The 23605-nt window shown below is 56.3% G+C and overlaps 1 protein-coding gene across 20 annotated transcripts in view; it reads right to left on the bottom strand.

The window, feature by feature from the left end:
* PTPRS (protein tyrosine phosphatase receptor type S) overlaps positions 1–20361 on the bottom strand; it is a 166005-nt gene extending 145644 nt beyond the window's left edge. For 7 of the 20 annotated variants that reach the window (XM_075444333.1, XM_075444341.1, XM_075444338.1 and 4 more), the window contains exon 1: positions 20192–20361. The gene's annotated coding sequence lies outside the window, so the exon portion shown is untranslated. Of the gene's footprint in view, positions 1–16851; positions 16936–20191 lie in introns of those variants that run through there. The other 13 variants (XM_075444344.1, XM_075444345.1, XM_075444343.1 and 10 more) reach the window with 3 other exon arrangements.
* Positions 20362–23605: the final 3244 nt, after the last annotated feature.

Below are 23605 nucleotides of genomic sequence, written 5' to 3'. Positions count from 1 at the left end.
AGAGATGCTATTTAGCAATCTTGGTTACTGTCAGAGCAGCATCTAAAACCCCCTTACCCTGCAATGCTGAACAAGCCGTAACCCTCCCGCCGGTCTGTCTCTTCGCCATCTAAACAGGCCAGAGGCCAAAGAGTAAAAACAAAACCAGGGGCACAGCCGGCGAAGAGCCTGGTGCAGGGCCACCCACCGTACCACGCACGGAGGGGAAGGCGCAAGCCCAAGCCCAGCTCACCGAGACCACGGCACGGGGGCTGCAGATCCAGCTCCCTGTGAGCGCGCAGGCAGTTACGATCCTGTATACAGCACCTCCAAACACCTCCCTGCAGGAGATTTCAACATTTTGACAATTCATGGACCACTAAAACTTTTCCCGAGAAGCTGTGGACATCCATGGAGCCCTTCCGAGCCGTTCACAGACCCCTTTTCCCCAGGCACGATTCGCAAACGCCGCTGCCTTCAAGGCCTGTCCCATCACGCATCCCAACAGGGCCCCACAGCTCCAAGCAGCGCAGTTTCTTCCCATCGACATCTTTTACAGGATTAAACCTCAAACTTGGCCTGCATTTTGCATTTGGTTTTTAAATCAAGAATCACTCTGGAAAAGTAGCACCAGGAAGAAAAAAACAACTTGCTAAAGTGTTCCCCAGCAGCATATCCACATACTTTAATATAAAAAAGCTGCTGCTAATTTAAAAAACAAATGTTTAAGCAATCAAGCATGTTTATTTAATTTGTCCTTTCTGTGCCAGAGAAGGCCCGAGCCGCTCGCAGTGGCTGCCACACGGCGTTATCGAGAGCGTTCATGGTGAGGTCCCTGCGTGGGGGTGGGAGCAGCTTGGAGTCCCAACACAACCCACCCCTTGAAGGGGAGGTCGGCTCCTCCTGGCCCCCAAGAGAGGGTTTCTTGGGATCATCTGGCCTCAGATCCACCACTCCAAGACAAAAAAGGACATCTAGAGCCTAAAGACAGGACTCGGGATTTGACCCACTGCTTGCATCCAGCACAAAGCAGATCTTCTCTCTGTTCCTCCAAGAGCAGTGAAATATTAGTTCATTTGCCATCACTGCAGGCTACTGTTTCTTCCCTAAAAAGCTCGTGTACTGCTTTTTTGCACACCTAAAAGGGTGCTCGTGCAAGGTACATGGAGGCACGTACGGGAGAACCTGGAGCCCCAAACCAAACCCAGCCAGAAAGCAGCAGCCGCTGCCTCACCACAGTGAGACACCACTGACCACGGGTCCTCTCCATCCACAGACACCCAAGAGCTCAACACCAGCAGCTTAAAAATACAACTTGCTCTCCATTTAATTTAAATGCTCTGAATGCAGATCAGTTCTTGGTTTTGATATTCCTCAGTGCTGTGACAGGACCCATGAGCCCTCCAGTAAGTGGGATAGGAGCTTCATCCACCGCCATGGAGCACACCTTCAGCTCAAGGGCCACTTCGTACCACCTTACGGCCACATTCCCCAACTAACGCCAGCCACGGAGCCTGCATCTCTTACAGCAACAGTAAACTCAAAAGGGACTTTCCCCCCTTTTTTCCCAAAGCCTTGCCAGCAGTGAGCTAAATGCAGATCTGCTCTTCACACCCACCCACGAGCCAGGGCAACCAGGAAAGGTTCGTTAGCAGGAGGAGCCACGTTCCTCTTGCTTTGAACATGAAAGCAGCCCAAAGGGGGGTATTTTGTGAGGGAGGAGAATAGTCATCACAAAAAAAACCCAAAACAAACACTGCCTTCAGCCTCCCCAATGCCAAAAGGGCTCCTGTGGACAGGATTACAGATGGGGCATCACCCAAACCGAGGGGGAGGAAGGTTTTTCTTCTTAAGTCATCTCCCAAGAGACCTCTGTCCATTTGAGCTGCAGGTATGAGCATTCACCTGCTCACCTTTCCCTCTGGCCTTCGCACCAGTTTATTTGGGGTTGGGACTTCTACTCACAGCCATTTAACCTGCTGTTTGCATAGTTAATATTCCAGTAAGGTAATGCAAGGCAGCACTAAACCAGTAAATACACAGCTGGACAAACCCTCCATCTCTCTCGATGTGAGATCCTGCACCGTTACCACCTTTGGCATGAAATATTCCTAAAATAAGTTGGCCAAGAAGAAAGTTTCAGGGGAGACCCAACGGCAGCAGCTGGATGGCAGCCCCCAAAACTGCAACGAGTTGCAGGAGGTCCCTGCTGCACGAGGAGTACTTTGGATTCCACTGACCGCATGGGATGGGGAGATATGACAGTGGGTGCCCAGGGGGGTTTGCTCTGCAGCAACAAGACCCAGAGGTGATGATAGTCCTTCAGCCTTCATACATCACTAACTCTGCGATCAAGAGATGTTGGATGTTCCCATGATGTGGTGTTTTATTCTCAATGGCAGAAGCTAAATGTTTTTTGGTTAACCTTTGGAAGGCAAACACAGAGTAGCCAACAGCCCTAATGAGCCAGGCAATGTTGGCTGCTTCTTTGATCCAATTATCAGTAGCCCAAGGAAAGCTTGGTCTTCTCAAGTTCATGGTTATCACGTGAAAAATCTCATGGATTCGTGGGTTGAGTCCTGGACTCCTGATGAAGGATGGCTCTGCGTGTGCCCATCTCACAGGTGAGAAAGTTCAAGAATGAACTGCAAAAACGACGTTCCCTTGGTCTGCAGCAAAGCGGGGAAAGGAGCCTGGTCCCAGCCCTCCCTCCTCCAACAGCGACCACCACACATGGCAGTTTCCATCAGGCCCATGCCAGGAGCGGTTTCTGCAAAACCCTGAAAAGCCTCTAAAGGCCCAGACTCACCAAGAAATGAGCAATAACCACAGGACAGCGACTCCATGGATAATCCACATTTCTCATGGATCCCAAAACACCTAAAAGGGCCCAATTCCAAGAGCGCAAGCAGGTCCTCGGAGAGGTAAGAGAGCTCCGTGCTCTTCCCAACACTGCAAAAGCTCAGACCCGGATCGCAGATCAATATCTCCTTTCCCACCACGGCACTGTCAGGAACGGCGATGCCTTGGAGAGGGAGCAGGAGCGCAGGAGCGTGAGCAAACCCATCATAAGCAGGAACTCAATTTTGCCCATCATTATCTGTGGCTTTAACAAATAGCTTCTAGGGCTGGCAGGTACTTTATTAATTTTTCCCCTGTGCAGCATGCAGGATGATTGAAGAAATCACTGGCCTGTTGATTTGTTTGCCTTCCTGGCCCAAAATAACTAGCTATTTATTTTGAAACAGCAGGATTCATCAAATCCTCAACTTGAGGCAACAGAGCTGGGAGGATGTGCCACACACATCCATGGCACTGGCACCTGGGCAGAAGGTTCCAGCCCCTTTCTCCACATTGGGACACAGCCAGGTCCAAGTCTCCCACTCGCACTTCAGACATGGGAAAACTGAATAAAGGGATTTTCCACACCATTGGGTATCTTCTGGCAGCCACGTGCCTGCTGACCCCGCTGGACTCGTTGCCCACCATGCCCAACCTTTGGTCTGTATGAAGCCCAGGGAGGGTCTGAGCATCTCAGCCTCAACTACAGCCCCTGGCCTTGGACTTGACTGTGCATCCCTGATGCACGGGGTGGTGGGGATCTTCTGGGTGATGTTAGGACAGAAAAAACTGAAATGTGCACATTGCGAACTAAATCTTGGAATGCATTTCTCTTCTCTAGCAGTTCTCCTGCAAAAGCACAGCCACGGGAGATACCAGGCACAGGCTCGGGGTGCTGCAGCACCTTGCTGAGTCCTCCAAGCCCCTTCCAACACCTAAGGAAGACGTTTGCCACATCCCCGAGCCCTCCTGGAGCCCTCCGAGGTTGGCAACGAGTTGGAGCCATGTCCCCGTTGGAGCCAGAGCTCCTCTCCTGTTCCACTGGCCATGGCTGCTTGTGCAGGAGGATTCAGGATTCACACTTTGCCCTCCCATGGGATTGCTCCGGGAGTGCAGGAAATGCCCAAAGCAGCAGCTGATGCACAAGGACTTGTGCGACCAAAAACCAGGGTTAACCAGCCCTCCTGAGGAAATGCCACGGGGGCTGTCAGCAGGGTGTTTTGGGGCGATTTTCCAGCAGGACTGCGCGGGCAGGAGGGAGCATCCAGGCCAATGACATCGGCAGGACAGGACATCTCCTGCACAGCTCTGCTTCATAAACACATCCCTCTGGGGAAAGAGTTTCTCAATTCACACAACCCCAGCAGAAATGACACGAAGCAGCTTCAGTATCCCCGTGCTGTAGGCCCCTACAGATGACCTTTTTCTGTGGGTTGTATTTTTTTTTTTTTTTTAAGCACCATCTCCATTCTTTGTGGTTACTGCGAGTGTTTTCCACATGAGCAGCACTGGAGTCTTCCAGAGCCTGCAGCCATCCCACACCGGAGCCTGCTGAGCAGCCAAGCGAGACCTGCAAAACCCCAACACCGGCTGCAAGCTGCCACGGGGACCGCGTGGGCAGCAACGGATCTGCCGAGGACCCACGACAAAGCCTCTGCCGGGGAAAGGCAAGGCTGAGATAGACGGCGCAGACGGAGGGAGCTGCAGCAGCAACGCTCCACGGCCGAGGGGACACCGGGACAGAGAGCGGGAGCAGCCGGCTCCAGCGCTGCCAGCATCACCGGGCTGGTGCAGGGTCCCCAAGGCAGTGGTGGCTGCTGCCTGCAACAGTTTGGCAGGGAGCTGGCTCTCCCCACACACGCTCGGCTGCCTGCATCACAGAGAGTCTTTTTTGTTTGTTTTATTTCTTTTTCCTTAATTTAGAAAAAAAGGAATAGGGGAGGGAAGCAACTTTGCTGTTCTCCAGGGACCCAGGACTCCTCATGTCTATCCTCGGAGCAGGGTTAATCTGCATTAAGTCTGAACAGAGCCCGAAAGCAGACGAAATGACCTCCCCCTGCCCACACGCTCCCTCCTGCTCCCCAGGGACGGCAGAAGGGACCCAGGGACACATCTTCTACCTGCCATACACACGCACCATAAACAACGTGATACGCAGCATGCTGTTTAAAAGCAGGTCCCGTGCAACCGCCTGCCGCGTGTAGAGTCACGCCGGGCAGCGGCACGGGCCGGTGCCTGCCTCCCCCTCGGCAAACGAAGCCCGTGCTCTGTGCAAACACGATGGGCTCGTGGCCAGGGCCGCGCACGCCGAGCCTGGCAGCTACGCGCGGCCGCAAAGGCAGTGCTGCCCCGTCCAAACACGCCCGGGCGCGGGCTGCGGCTCGTGTGGCAGAGTCCTTCGCATTGATCTTGCTTTGCCACCGTAGCACGCCGGGGTAAATCGAGTACGGTAGCATCACCTGGCTGACGGAGGTAGGTAAAGGCTCTGCTTTCCTCCTTGGGAGAGAGAGAAACAGCAACTGCGACCTTGACCGGGCTGGGTTGCAGCACCGGTAGCTCAGCTGTCCCATACGCGATGCAAAGACCCATTCTCTTCCAAAAAGACCTCCAGAAATGCACTGCTGAAAATGCAGCAAATATTACACACTGCTGCATAACACCACTCCCTGCTCCTCATGTCCCATCCGTGCTTTCTGGCCCCTTCCCACCCCATCCCATCGGCCACCCACCGCAGAGGGGCCCCACCAGCTGACAGACGAAGCTTCAGGTTAACAAACCCAATTTGTTGGACACAAAAAGCCAAAGCATTTCGTTTCTGATGGCTTTTGCTTTATGAAATTGCTCAGACATCCAAGACGTGAAATGTCACAGTGTCACTTGGTGGCAGCTGAGGGCACAGAGCTGGAAAGGTCGGGAGAGGCTCTCTGAGAGCTACCCCGGCTCAGAGGGAAGGGGGACAGGGCAGACAGGGTCATCGTCACTGCTGGGGACATGAGGGCCATTGGCCCACGCCTCCCCAGCTGCAAGCCCAGTGCTCCCAGTCACACGAGCTCTCAGGAGAACGCAGAGGGATGTTAACAACCAGTGCTAGAGCACAATCACCCACTCGTGATTTCAAACAAGCCCCTTCTGCTCTCCTTTGTCCCCAAAACCCTCCACCACACTCCCCTTAACTTGGGGTCCAGCTGGGACCACCACATTTCCCTGAGCTCTCTCTGGCCACCCCGGGAACAGACGGCTCGTTCTGCTCCTGTGCTCACCGGAGGCAAAAACACGCAGCCACGATGCTCAGCCAAGCCCTTGCATCCAAAAAACACGTATAAACAACCTGCAGGATGGCAGACGTGCCCCAACAGCCGAGAAAGAGCGGGGCTGCCCCACAACAGGGTGCAAGATCTGCAGCAAATCCCTCTCCAGAGCAGGGCAGGAGTTTGCACCCTGAAGGGGTTGGCTGTGGGACAACGCTTGCTCAGAGCCTGCCAGCAACGCCCCGAGCAGCTCCCTCTGCCCCGGCAGAGACAGAGACCGGCTCTCGGTGCCTCAAAGCCCCTGGGACGCTGCTCCATTTTACTGCAAACAGTAAAAGCAAAGCCAAAGGGTTTTTCCACTCTGCCATTTGGGTAGGACATAGCAGCAGTGTCAGAGGCACAGCCCAGCCTGTTTGTATCCCACCAGGAGCAGGGAAAGCTCCAGCATGCGCTGGTAAACCATGGAACGGCGCTTTGCCACGACCTCTGCCTCTCCCGAGCTGGGTCTCGGAGCAGGGATGTCCGGCAGGGTTTCTGCTGTGTTATCCTGCAAGCAGTGCTCCAGGCACCCTGCCTCCACATCGGAGGGACCCAAAAGCTGTGTCAGCACAGCAGGAGCCGGTCGCAGAGGCCACGGACAGAGACAGTGCTGCGTTCCCCGCCGGGTCACGCCGCGGGGCAGGGAGCAAGAGCTGCAGCTCCCGGGCACCCCTCCAGCCAGGAGGGAACCCGAGACCTCCCCTCGCGGGTGGGAACTGCTGGGAACACACAGTTAAGTACCAGCCGATGCCGGAGGCGAGGCAGAACAGGACACCCTGCGGCAAGAGGCCCAGCTATGCAAGTTATGAAAGCGCCTGAAAATGAAAATGGTTGGTGTCCGTCCATCCCCACAGCCAGAGTCCCCGAGCCCACCATCAGCAGCTTCGCTGCAGCCACAGCTCCGGTTGCGTGTTTAATCGCAGGAGGCTGGGGAGAAGATGAGCTGCTGCAGGTTTCTGTGCATCAGCTCCCTTATCTCAGGGCTGGAGCCTCCCCGTATGTTGCAAGACTGATGCTGGCCCAAAAGTCACCTCCGCTCACACGCACCCATCTGGGGGGGGTGAAGAGCCGAGGTCAGGCGCAGCATCACCCGTGCCTCCCAGCAGCCTGCGCGCAGGAGGTTGTGGGGATGTTGCACTGTTGGTCAAAGTCTCAGGCTCCGTGCAACGCCCGAAGCACAGCGACGCAACGCAGCAATGTGGGAGCCACACTGGGATTTCAGTCCTGTCCCAAAATCCCAAGCCCCATCCCAGAGTGTGGCAGGTACCAGGCAGGAGAGCAAAGGCTGCTTCCCACTCTGGCCTACTGTGGTCCCCAGATGATTCCTGGTCCCAGCAGCAGAAGGGACCAAAAAGATGAGCACGGATGCTGCTCCAGCTTGCCCCTGGGGCACACGGGAAAACAGAAACCAAGAGAAGCAGTGACAGGAGGGCCTGATCCAGGCAGTGGTGAGCAGCCAGAGCCCAGGAGCAGAGAACAGGGAGACGACATGGGTCAACCTCAGCTGAGCAGCGGCCGCCTGCCCTGTGCCCGGTGCTGCAGCATCCATGGGAGACACGCGCCGAGCATCCGCAGGGGCGAGACGGAGCCCGGATCTCCTGCAGCAGCGGGGAGCTCCCACTCCCACGGCACGGGGCTCTGCCAAAGCCTTCACGCATGGGAGGGGGCGGCCGCGGCACGGAGCCCCGCCGGGAAGAGCGGCACAGCCGGAGAGGGGGCAGCTGGCACCGAGCTGAGCAGCGGGGCTGCACACCCACCCCCTCCGCCGCCCAGCCGCACGGGCTGTTCCCGCACCCGGCGTCCCTTCCACCACCTCCTTGCCGCCGGCATCCCCCACACGCCCGTCTGCTGCCGCCCACTCCTGCCTCATCCCATCCCATCTGCCCCAGAGCTTTCCCAAGAGCCCCAAACCCTCCCCTGGATGGGAGTGCTTGGCAGCGACACGGGTTTTCCCGGCTCTTTGCCGGCCAAAGCACGCTTCCGAGAGACTCAACAGCAAGCAAGCGCGCGCTCATGGCGTCAGCCGACTGCAGGCGCGACGAAGGGTGCCTCTGTCCCGCACTGCCCTGCTCCCACTGTCCCATCCAGAGGCTGCAACTGCCCAAGGAGCCAACAGACGCATGGACAGACAGAAAGGGACAGACAGACAGGACTTCATTTGATGCCACCGCTTTCAGCGCTGCTTTGATGGAGGGCACCAAGAAACCAGCACAGCCATCTTGTGACTTAAAAAAGCCCAAGCCTGGCAATTATTTAAATAGGCAAGATTTCAGGATATGGGTTTTTATTCCCTAATAAAAGACTAATCAGAAAAAAGTGGGCTTAAAATAAAGCGACTCCCAAAGAAAAACCCAAGTTGAAAGTCTTGCTTTAATTTCATTCTGAAGATTAAAGCGTGTTGCACAGCATTCTGGGGGCCTAACGAGAGTCCAGCACCACAAGCTCCTCTGATATTTCCTAGAAAAATCTGCAACCGAGTCACCCGTAAACACTCCTCATGAGAAGGTTTAGAGGGCTCAGAGAAGAGCAAGGCTCTCTGGGGCAAGCACTGCATGAAGAATTGAGGCGCAGAGAAGAGATGCAACCCGCTCAAAGACATCGGAAAAAGTCAAGGGTAAGCCAAGAACAAAGCACCGGGCTGGGAGATGCAGGTACGAGACAATGCAGCCTAACTGCAGCCCAGCTCTGCGTGGTTTTTGAGAACGAATTACAAGCCTACGTGCTCTGCAGGTGAACCGGCCAGGCCAGCGCTGGGGACGGTGGCTCTGGGGCACAGACCCCTCTAGGGCCGGCTCTCTGCCCCGCTGCAAAATGTTTTGCTGAAAAGCCCTGGGCAAAAGCAGAAACAATTCACCCCCGGCTTCCCACCCCGTCCGCGCGTGCTCAGCACGGGCTACGCCAGCAGCGTGAAGCGCTGGAGCTCAAGCTGAAGCTCACCCCTTCGAGGAGGCACCCCAAGACTGTGCAGACGGGACCTGCCTGCCGCCCCCCACTTTGCCAGTCCTGTCGCCAGCTCCCACAGACACAGAGTGGAGACCTAAACCACATCACCCATACTCGATAAGAGGGGGACAGCCCAGTAACCAAAGCATGGGACAGGTAGGACTTTGGGGACAATGTCCCAGGCAGGTTCTTGTGCACAGCCCTGTGCACACACCTCAACAGGGAAGAGCCCTGCCAGCCACAAACGCATTTCTGGGCATGAAAACTGCTTCTCCTCTGTTCATCCCCTCATCACTGCTCCTCACCCAGCCCAAAATCCATCTCCTTGCCAGGCCAGGCGTACACCGACAGCCCACAGCACCCATCTGAGCCCCCTCAACCCACACGGCTCGCTCCAAAAGGCAGCCAGGATGAGCAGCCTTAGCTGCGAGCACCATTAAATATTATACCCACTTTTCTCTCTTACTTCTAAGAAAGATTATAGTTTCTCCCTACTTTTCCTTTTTTAAAGCAGCCTTACACCTATTTTTAGGCCAGCCCATCCTGGAGCCGCTGGATGGGTGCTGTCCCCCGGCTCTCCTCCAACGGAGCGAGAAGCAAAGGGATGCTCCTGCCCCTGCACCACTAGGACAGCGGCTCAGCCCGGGGATTTTCAAGCTGCTTTGTGGAGAGATGAATGGATAAAGCATGAAAGCTGTCATCCTCCTGCCTGCAGCTCAGGAGCAGATGCTGAGCGGTCCATAGTCACTCTCAAAACCCCGACAGCCTCACCACGATCCCCTTACCAGGACCAGCAGCAAAGCCCTTCGGGCACGTAGTCCGGGGGTGAGCTCCCATCCCACAGAGTCAGACAGGCTTCTTTCTGCAGGTCAGGCTGCTAAAATTCAGGCACTGAAACGTGGTAGGGGCTGCCGGAGCTTCCTCCTCATCCCTCCCGAAGGAAGCAGGATAACATCAGCAGAACATGCAGAGATGGTGGCTTGTCCTCGGACCTCACCACCGCCTCCTGCCCTGCACACAGCTCTGCTCTGAGCACGACAGCGGGTTCATCCTCACCCTTTGAGGGTGCCAAGTTGTGCTTTGGCCTCCTGGAAAAAATAAATCTTCTTATCAGCATGGTGCAACAAGTCCTTCCAGGGAGGGGTTAGCAGGGAACTTGCTCAGCCGCCCTCCTTGGCGCTCTGAGCGGGTCCTGAAGCAGAGCCAGGAATGCACGGCTGAGCAGCAGTCGGGTGTTACGGATGGACAGTGTCCAGTGACTCTGAATTCGGGGGGACTTTCCTCCTCCTGACAAGTTTTGCAGCAGGACAGAAACAGGCTGAGAGTCTCAGGGCCTGGATGCCAGAGAGGAACAGAGGTGACAGGAAATCCCAAACCAGAGGAAAATTCAGCTTGTTCTGGGTCAAATGCAGAGGCGGAAGAGGATGCACAAGCAGAGGCGAAGGGAGAGGAAAGCCCTTTCCAGAAGAGCAGCCCAGGAGGTCAGGTCTGTACCAAGGACTTCTGGGGACCCGCAATGCTTCATCTCGGATGCTGAAGGTCAGAACCCTGGAGATGATCAGGAGCTGGCTCCCAAAACCTGCAGGTTCCTTCCCAAGAGGGGCTCAGAGGATGGTCAGCCAACAACTCTCTGACACGGAGCAGTCCCAGCAGCTTGTGGGACCAGCAGCTGCCATCTCCCACTGCCACACAGATGAAAAAATCCATGCTGGCCACCACAGACATCACCTTCCCTTTGGAGCAGGTGGCCGAGGCCAGCAGCCGAGCCGGGGCGGATGGGGAGCATGGATGCTGAGTTCCTGCGGTCAGAGCTCTCTGTGAGAGGAGCAGCCCTTCCTCGGCAGCAAAACCAATTGAGAGAGGAACAAGACAAGCAGTACTTTGATGGATGCTTCCCGGCTGCCGGCAACGCGGGGACGCAGAGGCCACCGTGCCGAGCAGGGAGCTGGGGCCATCATGGCTGTGCTGCGTGTCGGTGGTCCAGGGAGGAGGCGAGCCGTGCTGCTCAGCCCCCAAGCTCCCCACATCAGCCCGCTCACTCCGGCATCGCGCTGAGCCTGCCGATGGTTTAACTGCTCCCAGGACTGGCGCCGAGTCCTGCACGCTGCTGCACTTGCTCTGGACACGCAGGAAAAACGGTAAAACGGCGTATCTGAACCGCACACAGCATGGCACATGCTTTGCCACATGCAGGGCCATCAGCGCCCCAACACCTCGTGAGAGCCGACATCAAGCTGCAACCCCTCCTGCCAACATCCAGCCGGGACAGCAGCAGGGATTTACCCCTCGCGGGGTGGGAGAAGCAGCCCGGCTGCCCAGCGTGGGGGGGGTTAGGCTGCGTTGGGGCACTGCCCTAAGCCCCCAGCCACAAGCAAGGCAGGGGCTGTGTTTAAGGGTCCCTTCTTACCCCTGGGCAAGAAAACACTGTCAGGTACTACCAGGGACACCAGGTTGCATCCAAACCACCACCATCTTAGAGCCCTGAACAGAAACAGCCACATACAAATACCACCAATATAGCCTGGGAAAAACAGATTTGCTTCTTGCTTTATTTCTCAGCCAGGCAAGCAATTCTCTGCGCAGACAGGGGTGGGAGAGCAGGAACACATCCCCGAGACACCCTCTCCCAGCTCCAAAAAGGTATTCATTATCCCCAAGCGGCTTCTGGCAGGGCGGAGAGATCGTTCTCCGATTAGAGATGTTTATCAGTAAGCTATAATGAAGGTGGGACACTGACACCATGATGAATATTATATTTCAGGAAAATGTAAATGAAATGATCCATCATGCCCAGCAGATCAGCAACACCTTTTGCCAAGCACCCGCACCGAGCCGAGCAGCTCCTTGACCGAGGTTCTGCTTCGGAGACCTGCAGCCACCTTGGCTCGCGGCTCCGGAGGAAAACCAGCGGAGGCAGATTAAGAGAAGCACTTCGTATTTCCAAGCGCACATAGCGAAGCAGCAATACTAACCAGCTTGCTTCCAAGAGAGCCACAGCCTTCCCCGGCACGGCAGCGCGATATCCCCACATCCCCAGTGCACAGGGTCCGCCGAGCATCGGGACAACGCGTGTTTCATTTACTCGAGCGAGTGCGGGTCCGGGCATTCAGCACACCCAGAAATAGAGTGCCCTCGGAAACGGGACGTCGTTCGTGCAGGATGCAGAGGGGAAGGGTTACGGAGCGGCTTTTCCCTTAAGTGAAATATTGCCACTGGCTCAATGGAAGCAGGAGGTTCGTTCCTCCTGGGAGGAAGCTATCAGAAACCACTCTCCCTCCAAGTGCGATCAGCCTACGTCTTGCTATCTGTTGCATTTTGCAATCAGACAAAACGCTGGAAGAATGCAAAAAGACATTAAAAAGTAAGAGCGGGTGCAGCGGCGCGCAGGGCAGGGACACCAGAACACTACATGCTGCTGCAATCCAGACACGAATGCATTACACATTCATCTGAATTTTAAATACAGAGCATTATGACTGGCATCCTCACAACTGCCAAAGCAGCCTCGGCACTACAGCTTTTATGGTAATTCACAGGGAGTTACCCACAAGGCACTGCAGAGATTTTCTTGGCAGCCATCCTAAACTAATTTTTATAGGTTAGTGTACGGTTATACATAAACGTTTAAGAAAAATAAAATGGCGACTCGGAGGGAAGGAGCTGACCGGGAGGTTCCTGCACCACTCCGCTCGTGGCATGTGATGGTCCAGTGCAAAACGCCACGAGGCCGAGGTCTGTGCCGCTGCCAGTGACCCCATGCTGGCGGCCAGAAACGCCCTTTGGTTGATGAAATGGTTTGCAAACCCCATGCACCGGCTGCCACAACGCCCAGCCCTCTGCATCGCTCTGCACTGGTGCCTTCAGGTTTGCAGAGCGTCCCACTGCTCTCTGCAGGGTGTTCGGCTCAGCCACGTCACGCCTGGCCTGCAGACGGCACTGCCACCACCCTGCCCATGCCCGTGCAGCCCACTGGTGCAGGGCTGCGGTGCTCAGCCCCCATCTTCCCCTTCTCCCATGCTGTCCAGGGGGCTGGGCGCACCGGCCAGCTGCCCGGAGGGGACAGGAGCAATTCTAGGGCACAATTCGTTGGTGGAAATCACAGCATCCAGGGAACCGCCCTTCATGTGCTTCGACACTAAATCGTCCCCGTCACCGTCCCTGCCTGCCCAGGGCCACCCCTCCTGCAGGGAGCAAAGGTCGGCTTGGCCCCCCCCCGCCTACCCCACCTCGACGGCTCTGCCCCATCACCTTTGCTTTCCGCACATCCCGAGCCGTGCCGGGCGGGATGACACGGGAACTTCACACGGTGACTGGAAACTGCTGCTCAGCTTCCGACTCCGCTTCGATGCCGGTGGAGGGAAAGAGTCAAAGCCGCCGGCGGCGAGCGACAGCAACGCGCAGTAAACAAAGGAAAGCAGCAGCAGGAGGGAAACCTTGATCGGTACAAGCCAGAAACTGCACCCATCTACGTTTCACAGGCACCAGAGCAAACACTTGATGATATCAGAGCTGAAGATTAGTTCTAAAAAAAATAAATCCCCAATTCCTGCCGATTTTGTGTGCATGCACACACATGCGCGCTTGCAGCACTGCGAGCAGGTAGTCTGTCCATCTCTGCTGGCTTCACAAAAGCAAAATGGAGGGAAGCATGATCCAGACTTCTAAGAAAGGAACTTTTCAGGTTTTGATCATCTGTGGAATTACTAGCAACACTGATTTGGATACAGGGACATCACAAAGAAGAAAACAATTAAGCAACAGCTCAGAGGGAGCGATGGCGAGATACGGCTCAAGCACCACAAAGAGACGTGTTGAGTTTCAGACGAGGCTGCTGTTTTCCCCGAGACGGGATTATCGCATTTTGAGAAGGCCCGCGGAAACCAGCACACCATGCCCTCCCTCTGCTCCCTGCTATTTGAAATCCTGGCTCGGTGGTTGCAGGAGAGACGGAGAGCACTTTGCCTCCAGCCTCGTGCTTTCTGCACCCAGAGCACGTGGTTACCCCGCGTAACTCTGCATCGCATCACGTGTCAACTGCCCACAAACAGCAGTGAAAGGGAGGAAAAAACAACCTGAAAGCAGCATTATGTAAAGTTCAGGCCTTTATGAAGTTAGGATCTGGTGTCTCTCAACACATCCCTCGATCGGGTGTGTAAATTCACCACCACCCAGCAACACAGCAGCAAGCACCAAGGAGAGCGAATCATTCCTAAAGCCTGAGCAGGGCAGTTCACCTGTTGTGCTCTTAAACTGGCTAACTGGAGGAAACAGTGCTCAGAAGTGGGACACCAGATGCATTCCCACCTTCACACCCCTGCAGACCACAGCCGAGATGCCCCAAAGCTGAAGCGGAGAGACGGCAGCGGGAGAGGCAGAGCCCCCCGGCACTGTGCCCCCTACGTATGGACTCGCACGTGAATGCTTCGCTACCCAAACCCCAACGGGCTTGAAAATCCCCCTGGAGAGAGAGATCTTTCTTGCAAAGCACCCTCAGGACCTACCAAACGTTGCAAATCGCAGCCACACCAGCCATGATCCCAACCTCCAACCTGCAGCCACGCTGCCCACACGTTGCTGTCCACCCTCCCACCTCCCGGATCGCACCCCTAAAAGTCACTCGACCTTCGGGTTCCCTCCTCCGTAAGGACGTCTCTGCGAAGTTGGGGACACCCTGACTGCTTGCGAGGTCCCAGCCGAACTGCAACCCCCTGGCCTGATGCAAACCAGCACCGTACAGAGCAATCGCTGATCAAATGAGGCCGTAAACAAGTGATTCAGCTGCCGCCTTGCGAAAACAGCCCCGACACCACGGCAGGAGGGGAGACCTCCAGGAGCCGGGCAGAAACAGCCACAGGCTTCCTAACCCAAACCATCCCTGCCCGACCACAGCCCTGATTTAATCTGATTCATGCAAATGTTAAACCAATTTAGGTGTGCACATTTTATGAGTGGCCTGGCCCAGTTTAATTTGATAAGTTTTGAAACCTGTTTAGGCAAACTAAGATCTGCTTTCTAATCTAGAGCAGCTCTTAATTGTGCAAATGTTGCCAAGGAACTAGAGCACGGCCGCTATGACAGATCCTATTTGTACAACAGCACTCAAACTGCAATGGCCCGAGCTATACCAACATATACGAACTTTACTAACTAAAATCACGTCTCCATCCGGGCTGGCGATGGCCGTGCAGCAGGGGTCTGAAACCCCACTCCACCCGAAGCTGTGCAGAGGCCGTCCCCAAAGCTTTCCAAACCCGAGATGCACAAGCCCAGGTGAGTCCCAAGTAGCCCGGGGCGGCAGCAGGCTGGCTGGGCTGGGATATGGCCAAACCTCACCCTTCCAAGGCAGGGGACAGAATCCCCTGACGGGGCCAGCGAGTCCCAGGAGTAGGGAGAAATCCCAGTGTTGGGTCCCGGCATGTCCCCCATCCCCATGAGCTGGGCTATCGTCACCTTTGTCACCACCTCTTTGTCTCCAGAGACAGAGCAGAGCATCCCTAAGGACCTCTGAGGATCTGCACCTCCTTTAACACGCTCAGGTCTGCGTACAGCCCACGTCACTCTCCTCGCACCCGCACGTGCTCCCTCCTCACGGCGGGACATGCCGGGGACACACACACACGCACCCATCCTCTGCCTGGGCCACGGCAGCACCTCAGCTGCCTCTCTCGGCAGCTGCACCCACGCGTGCCGCTCGCACACCGCACCCGCCCTGGGGAGCTGGGGGGAGGATGGGAGCCAAGAGGTTTCACTGATTAAAAAAAAAAAAGCAACCAATAATCATGAAAGTGTAGAGAAAGTGACGCCTCCCAACCAGCTCCTTATCAAGTGATGTCAAGAGGGCAACATGGGCTGAAAATCACTTTTTTGGATGATACTGGGGCTGAACTGGGACACAACCACCTTCAAAGGGCTCTGCGTGCAGGACACGCGGCTCTGCAAGGGATTGTTCAGATGAGCAGCAAATAATCCAACAGCGCAGGCAGCTACTGCAACGGGAACACCAAGCTCGATAGATTACTAAATCAAGACAATGATACCCAAGCTAGGAAAAAAAGAAGTCCAAGAGAATGACGTTGGATCAGACCCAGAAGTCCGGAGGGTTTATGAGTCGAAGGATGGGGGGAAAAAAAAGACAATTTTCAGTTTGCTAGGGTGATGTCAAAGGAAAAAAAAGTCAGTAAAGTTATAAAGCAAACAATCAGAAAGGGAGGACAAGAGCAAAAAAAAAAAAATACCCTAACAAACAGAGCCCTCAGATTGTTTCAGCTTATTGTGTAATAAACTTTCAGAAAGGAAGCTGGCCTGAGCTTTACTACTTCAGGGCTCACGAGTTTAAAATCAACAACAATTTTAAAAAAAAATAATACTGTTATAGCCAGAAGCTTCACAGCACGCTCAGCCTGGTGATTTTCTTCATTTTGCAATTATCAAAAAACCAAAGCTCTGGGGATCCTGCCCAGAGCCACCAGCCCGGAGCAAAGCCCAGGACTCCCGGCTCCGACCCCGCTCCCACCGGCCTCTGCGCCAGCGCAGGGAGCGAAGGGCTTCACGGACGGAGGGACCTGCGCCAAGGGAAGGGATTATTTGAAGTAGAGAGTCAGGCACATTTTTCATGCCTTTGAAGCAATGATATTTAACTGAAGTCTCTTACAGATTTTCCTTTTTTGGGGAGAGCGTTACTAGTAGTATGCATGTTCTTATCAACTCATATAAGAAGAATTTAAAGCTCAAAGTTCAGCAACTGTGGATTAAACTACTTAGCAGCACCTTTTGAACACAACCAAATAACCTCTCTCCTTACCATACGCTCGCACTGCCCACACTGACCCGGGTTAGATCTGGCTTCACTTTATCTCGGTATCCTATACTCGCAATTTTGTTATCTCTGCAATGCAAAAGAAAAACTGGTTTAGTGTGGAATAGAGAGGGGTCACATAAAATCCATTGGCGGTGGCAGGCCACAGGCAGCGTCTCACATCCATCACGACGACTCGCCACCCACGCAACCTCACACGCCACGTGGAAAAGTGGATAAACAGTTCAATACGCGTTTACTACCGCGAGTTATTCTGCAACAAGGCGAGCAGCTGGATGGGACCTTCGCCGGCTCCACGCTGGGAACCGCAGAGGGCATCCACCCCGACCCGCCGCCAGCCCACTGCCGGGCGGTACTTTGAGACCTCAAAGCAGCGTCGGGTGGGACAGTCTCCCACCTCGGAGACACCTTTGAGGTCTCTAAATACAGCCCATGCTCTCTGGACAAGCGTGGCAGGCAGGAGCTGTTTCCTATGCTGTGAAGAACCACAAACACCACCGCCCCTCCAGCCTCAGTTTCCCCAGCGTTTGGCCACGTCATCTCCTCGGACATCCCATCTGGCTGGACCTCAGGTGCCTTGTCACCCTCATTCCCACCTCTCCCCCCACAGCAGCAGCAGCAGAATTAAGGGTCTAACAAGAACCCACCCTCCTGGGGAAGGAGCGAGGGCATATTTCTCCTCTTCTCCTTAGGCAATGTCACACCCGTTATTCTCTAGCATCCAGACAAAAGGCAGAGCAGACCTGCTCCCCTCCAGACGAGACACCCCAGAAGATGCTGCCAAACTCACATTTATAAACCTGGAGAGCACCAGGGACCAGGGGGGCAGAGACCCGGGGGCACGAAGGACGCGACCCCATCCTGCCAGCGAGGCCGATGCCAGAAGGCAGCTACAAGAGGACCTGAGGACCTCCTGCCCCCCATCACCTCCACCGCCCTGCGCCCGAGCGGCCCCGCTGTGGGGGACCCCTCTCCCCCCACGGGCAGCCCCCTGCGCTACTTGGTGGCACCGCTTCAGCTGGAAGCTCCTCTCGCATTACTCAAAGTATTTATGACTTTTTCCCACTTGAAATATGGGCCCTTACCACGCACAGGAAGGAGGAGGAGAGTGCCAGCAAGCTCGTTAATTTATAAGTCAATCTGGCAGGGAACAATTAACAGCTTTCCCACCAGCGGGTTGGCAGGAGGAGGGGTGCCTACCCCCCAGGGAGGGCAGGAGGGTCCCCGCGTCGGCACGCACCCTGCCCCACCGAGCGCAGCCGGCGTCGTGCTCAGCACCCAGATGCGAATTTATTGTCCCCCCCCAGGAGCTCCCCCAGCCCCAGGGGACGAGCAGCCTCGGCCCCCGCAGCGGGACCCCCTTCGGCTCGCGCTGCCGGCTCCCCCAGCCCCGCGCTGCTACACAATCCCCAAAAACGCTTGATAGCGGGGAAAAAAAAATATATGTATATAAGTAGGTATATATAAATCTGTAACATTTCGCTGCTGGGGACGCAGGTCCCTGCCCGCGCGGAGCTGCGAGGCAGCCGACAGCCCGGGCGCTGCGGGCAGCAGTGCTGATGGGGAACGTCCCCTGCCAATCTGGGGAATGTCCCCTGCGAATTTTGCAGGGTTTGCCCGGGGAGGGGACAGGGGGGGGGGACACTCCAGGCACGCACCCCCCTGGGGTCCCCAGGCTCGGAGGAAATGCTGGAACCCCTCCCCTGCCCCCAAACCAAAAGCGCTTTGTCCTCCCAATCGCAACGAGCGCTTCTGCAAAAGCCAAGCCTCCCGGGACTCGGAGGGAGCAAACACCCAAAGAGCGGAGCCGGCCCCCGCTCCGGGAGGGTGCAGCACCCACCGGGAGCCACCCCCCACCCCCGCAGAGCCCAGCACCCCTCCCACGCATGTCACCTCTTCACCAGCACCATTTTTTTTTTTCCCCACCCCTCATCCCACATCCACACCATTTGCTTCCCCGGGAGGGACTGGAACGGGATCCTCTCGGTGCAGCACGAACGCGATCTATCATAATTCTTAATTTGGGGGGGGGGGGGTCCCACCCCCCGTGTGACAAGGTGTGGCTCGGGGACACCGGGGCAGCTGTCACCCCACAACAACGACTCCAGGGCTTGGGATTTCAGCTGAGATCGGAGGGACAACAGCGGCTCATCGCCAAGCCCACGGGTGTCCCCCCGTCCCCGGAGCCGGCGGCACCTCGCAGCAGGAGGGGGGGGGTCGGTGCACCCCGACACGAGGGCTTGGGTAGTTTGGGGGTGACCTGGCCCCTGTCCTCGCTGCTGCCACTGCTGCAGGGGGAGCGGGGCGAGACCCGCTTCGCGACGGAGCTGGCGGGGAAGACGGAGCACGCGTGGGGTCAGCGGTGTTTGGGGTGGGGTGAGGGGAGCACCCCGGGGTGGGGTGGGGGGGGGGTACAGCCCCAGCGCCGCGGGGAAGGCTCCGAGGGCTCCTCCGGCACCCGCAGCCCCGCGACGCCGCTGCCGGAGCGCCGGCGGCTCTGCCACCCGAGCGTCCCCAACGCACGCCGGTGCCGGGAGCTGGAGCAGCCACCGATCCCACCGAGGAGGCACGGGGGTCCCCAGCTGCACCCCCCCCGCCATCACGGGTGGGTGCCAGGCCGGTGCTGCATCCCCTGGCGCGGGGGTGACGCCGGAACACCCCGAATCCCACCCCGTGGGTCAGCGCCCACTGGGAGCGGTGGGAAGGGGGGGGGGGGGCGATATAGCGGGACGGGGCAGGGGGAGAGCACGGGGGGGGCGGAGGGGGTGAACCGGTACCGGGGTGCGGGACGGAGCAGGGCTCACCCTGGGGACCGGCACCGGGGCCGGATTCGCCCCCCCCCCCCAACCCCGCAAGCGCCGGCGGTCCAGCGCGCCCCCTCCCTGCGCCCCCGCTATAGCGCAGCCCCCCCCCCCCCCCATTTCCCCGGCTCTCCGGTGCCACCCACCTGCACACCCCCCTCCCCCGCTACAACGCGACCCCCCGCCGGCCGCACCCCCCGCAACGAGACCCCAACGCCGCCAGCCCACGCCCCTCCCCAGCGCGTTCCCCGCTATAACACCGCCCTCCACCCCCCCACCCGCACCCCCCTCCCGCCCAGCGCCGCTACACCGCGACCCCCCCCCCCCCAACCCCGGCAGCCCTCGCTACACCGCGCACCCCGCTGCGCCGCGGCCCCTCCCACGGCGGCAGCCCCCCCCGCTACAACGCGGCCCCTCACGAAACCGCGCCCGGCCGCGTCCCCTCCACGCGACCCACCTGCGCCCCCCCGCTACAACGCGCGCGCAGCGCACCCGCCCCCCGCTATAGCGCGGCCCCGCCGTACCTGGCGCCGCGGCCGCCCGCTCCCATGCCGGCCGGCGGAGGGGCGCGGAAGGCCCGCGGCCGCCCCCCTCCTCCTCCGCCTCCTCCCTCCGCCTCCGCCCGGCGGCTGCGCTGGGGCCGCGGCGCGGGGACACTGCGGCGCGAGCTCCCGCCCGCCGCCGGCCACTCGCACAGGTGATGTCATTCCCCGAGCCGCCGCCGCCTGACGTCACCGCGGGGCGGGCGGGCCCCCCCCTTTCCCTCCCCATCCCCGGCCTGAGGGGAGGGGGGGCGCGCGCGCGCGCGCGGGGAGGGGGCTGTGGGGGGCGGCCGACGTCACCGCGGCGGCGAGGCGCGCGCGCCGGAGGGGCGTGGCCGCGCCTTAAAGGCCCCGCACGTGGGCGCGGAGCCGCGAGGGACGGGGAGCGGCGGGGCCGCGCAGCGGGCCCGGGGGGGGGGTGTCCCCGCCATACTCCCCGCCATACTCCCCGCCATACTCCCCGCCATACTCCCCGCCATACTCCCCGCCATACTCCCCGCGGTTCCGTTACGCGCTGAGTTTCCCGCGCTCGGCTGGTTCGCCGGAGCGGATGTGTGGTGTTCACCCGGCACTGGCGTTTGCCGGGTTTGATGTATTGCCAGTGTTCCGTACATTCCCTGCATTCAGTGTATTTCCTATATTCAATACGTATTTGCATGTAATATATTCATCATCTGTGATATTTTGTACCTTCAGTATATTCCTCGTATTCCATATACTCCCTATATGTAATATATTCCCCATATTTAATGTATTGCCTATATTAATATATTCTCCATATATATTCCTCATATTCACTATATTCCCTATATCCAATATATTCTCCATATCCAATATATTCCCTATATTGAGTTAATATATTCTTTGTATTTAATATAATCCTCATATTCAATATATTCCCTATATTCAATATATTCCTCATATTCAATATATTCCCTATATTCAATATATTCCCCATATCCAACATATTCCCTATATTTAGTAAATATATTCTCCATATTTAATATATTCCTCATATTCAATATAGTCCCCATATCCAATATATTCCCTATATCGAGTGAATATATTCCCCACATTTAATATAATCCTCATACTGAATATATTCCTTATATTTATTTAGTATACTCCCTATATTTACTATATTTCCCATATTTAATATATTCCCTGTATTTATTTAATATACTCCCTATATTTAATATATTCCCAATATCCAATATATTCCCTATATTGAGTTAATATATTCCCCATACTTAATATATTCCTCATATTCAATATATTCCCCATATTTAATATATCCCTCTTACCCAACATATTCCTTACATTTATTTAATATACTCCCTACATTTAAGATATTTCCCATATTTAATATATTATTCATGTGCCATACATCCCCTATATTTAATATATTCCCCATATTTAACGTATTTCCCATCTTCAACGCCTTTCCCACCCTCTCCCTTCGCTATTTCCCACCCCAGCTCCCGCCTGGGGACCCTCTGGCCCCGCCGTGGTGGCTCTTTCCACTTCTAAACCCCCTGCTGCTCCTCGGAGCCCGCCATGCCCCCAGCCTCCGATGACCAAACGCAAAAAACAGCCAAAAAAAATGCAAAAAATTGCAAATCGGAGTGGTTTGGTGCAAGCAGGGCCGATGGCCGGCGGTGCATCCGTCACGGGAGGGCTCGGCAGCCAAAGCCGGAGGAGAGCTGCTGGGGAAACGCTCTAAGGCAGAAGAACCTTTCAAACAAGCAAAAAGAAAAGGAAAAAAAAATTTAAAAGGGAAAAAGAAAAAAGAGAAGTTAATTGGAGGAAGGGTTTTTTTTACCCTTTTCCTTTTCTGAAGCTCCTGAGCGTGCCAGGGCCCGAACCCATCCCGCTGGCGATGCTGCCGAGGGCGAACACCCGCTCCCCTATCTGCTGCCCCCTGAACTTTCCCTGATCCCCTCGGGCGCCTCCTGATACTGCCCAACTGTCAGCCGAAGGCCGGGCTTTAACCGTTCTGGGGAAATCCGACAGAAAAATGTTATTATTTCTCTTCTGGGGGCCGAGAGGAGCTGCTCCGCCGCACAGCCTCAGGGAGCAGGCAGCGATTCGGGATTTTGCCCGTTTTCCTGCAAGACAAGAAGGAGAACCGCCTGTCGTCAAGCTGAGAGTTCCCGTTGCTACGGCCTTGGAAATAAATTGAGGGCATTATATCCCACAATTTAATTGCACTAAATTTTCCCGGATATGTCAGGAAAACGCCATCAGCTCTCAGCGCCACCATCAGAGCCGGGAGGGCGTGGGGAGGTGGAATTGGATGGGGAACATAAATTGGTTTAAAAAATACTTTTTCTTTGTGAGAAAGGGCAATTTCCAGTTGTAGGAGACCACAGAGATCCATAGGGGTCCACAGAGACCTGTAGGGGTCCATAGGAGACCATAGAGATCCATAGGAGTCCGTATAGACCTGTAGGGGTCCATAGGAGCCCACACAGATGCATAGAGTTCCATAGCAGCCCACAGGAGTCCACAGGAGTCCATAGGGGTCCACAGGAGCCCATAGAGACCCGTAAGGGTCCATAGGTGTCCACAGGAGTCCATCAAGACCCACAGTGGTCCATAGGGGTCCATATAGACCTGTAGGACTCCACAGGAGCCCATACCGATGCGTAGCAGTCCGTAAGAGCCCATTGGGTCTGATACGGGTCCGTAGGAGCACATAGAGACCCACAGGGGTCCATAGCAGCCTGTGGGGATCTATATGATCTATAGGAGCCTGTAGGGTCCCATAGTGGTCCATAGGAGCCCACAGAGACCTGTAGGAGTCCATAGGGGCTCTTACAGACCTGCAGGGGTCCATAGGAGCCCAGACAGATGCACAGGGTTCTGTAGCAGCCCATAGGGACCCACAGCAGTCTACAGCAGCCCACAGGGTCCATAGGGATCCACAGCAGTCCACAGAGACCCACAGAGATCCATAGCAGCCCAAGGGACTCACAGAGACCCACAGGAGGCCATAGGAGGCCATAGGGACGCATAGGACCAACTACAAGGTGCCCACCATGCTGCTGCGGGGTCCGGCCCCACCTTCTCATCTCCTGGAAGAGCCCAGGCTCTGCCCCGCACGCCCTTCCCGTCCCTTCCTGCAGTGTCTCCTGTAAAACAGGGATGAGAGCTGATTTTCCTCCGCATCCGGAAAATATCCGCTCTCACCGTCAGCCCAACTCCTTCCCGAGCGGCCGCAGCGCCTGATGGCAAACACCGCATCCCCCCGCTCCCCGTCCTATCTGCTGCATCTGTGTTCTTAATGGATGTAGAATACTTTACAGTAATTTCCTCATTTGTCATGCAATCAAATCCTTTGATCAGACATGGGAGAAATGTAAATATCAATTATTAACCATCCCATTCTGGTCC

Source organism: Opisthocomus hoazin, chromosome 27 (genome assembly GCF_030867145.1).
Source record: "Opisthocomus hoazin isolate bOpiHoa1 chromosome 27, bOpiHoa1.hap1, whole genome shotgun sequence".
In the NCBI taxonomy this organism is placed as follows: domain Eukaryota; kingdom Metazoa; phylum Chordata; class Aves; order Opisthocomiformes; family Opisthocomidae; genus Opisthocomus; species Opisthocomus hoazin.
The sequence above is the reverse complement of the archived record's forward strand: the minus strand, read 5'-3'. Positions and strand labels throughout refer to the sequence as shown.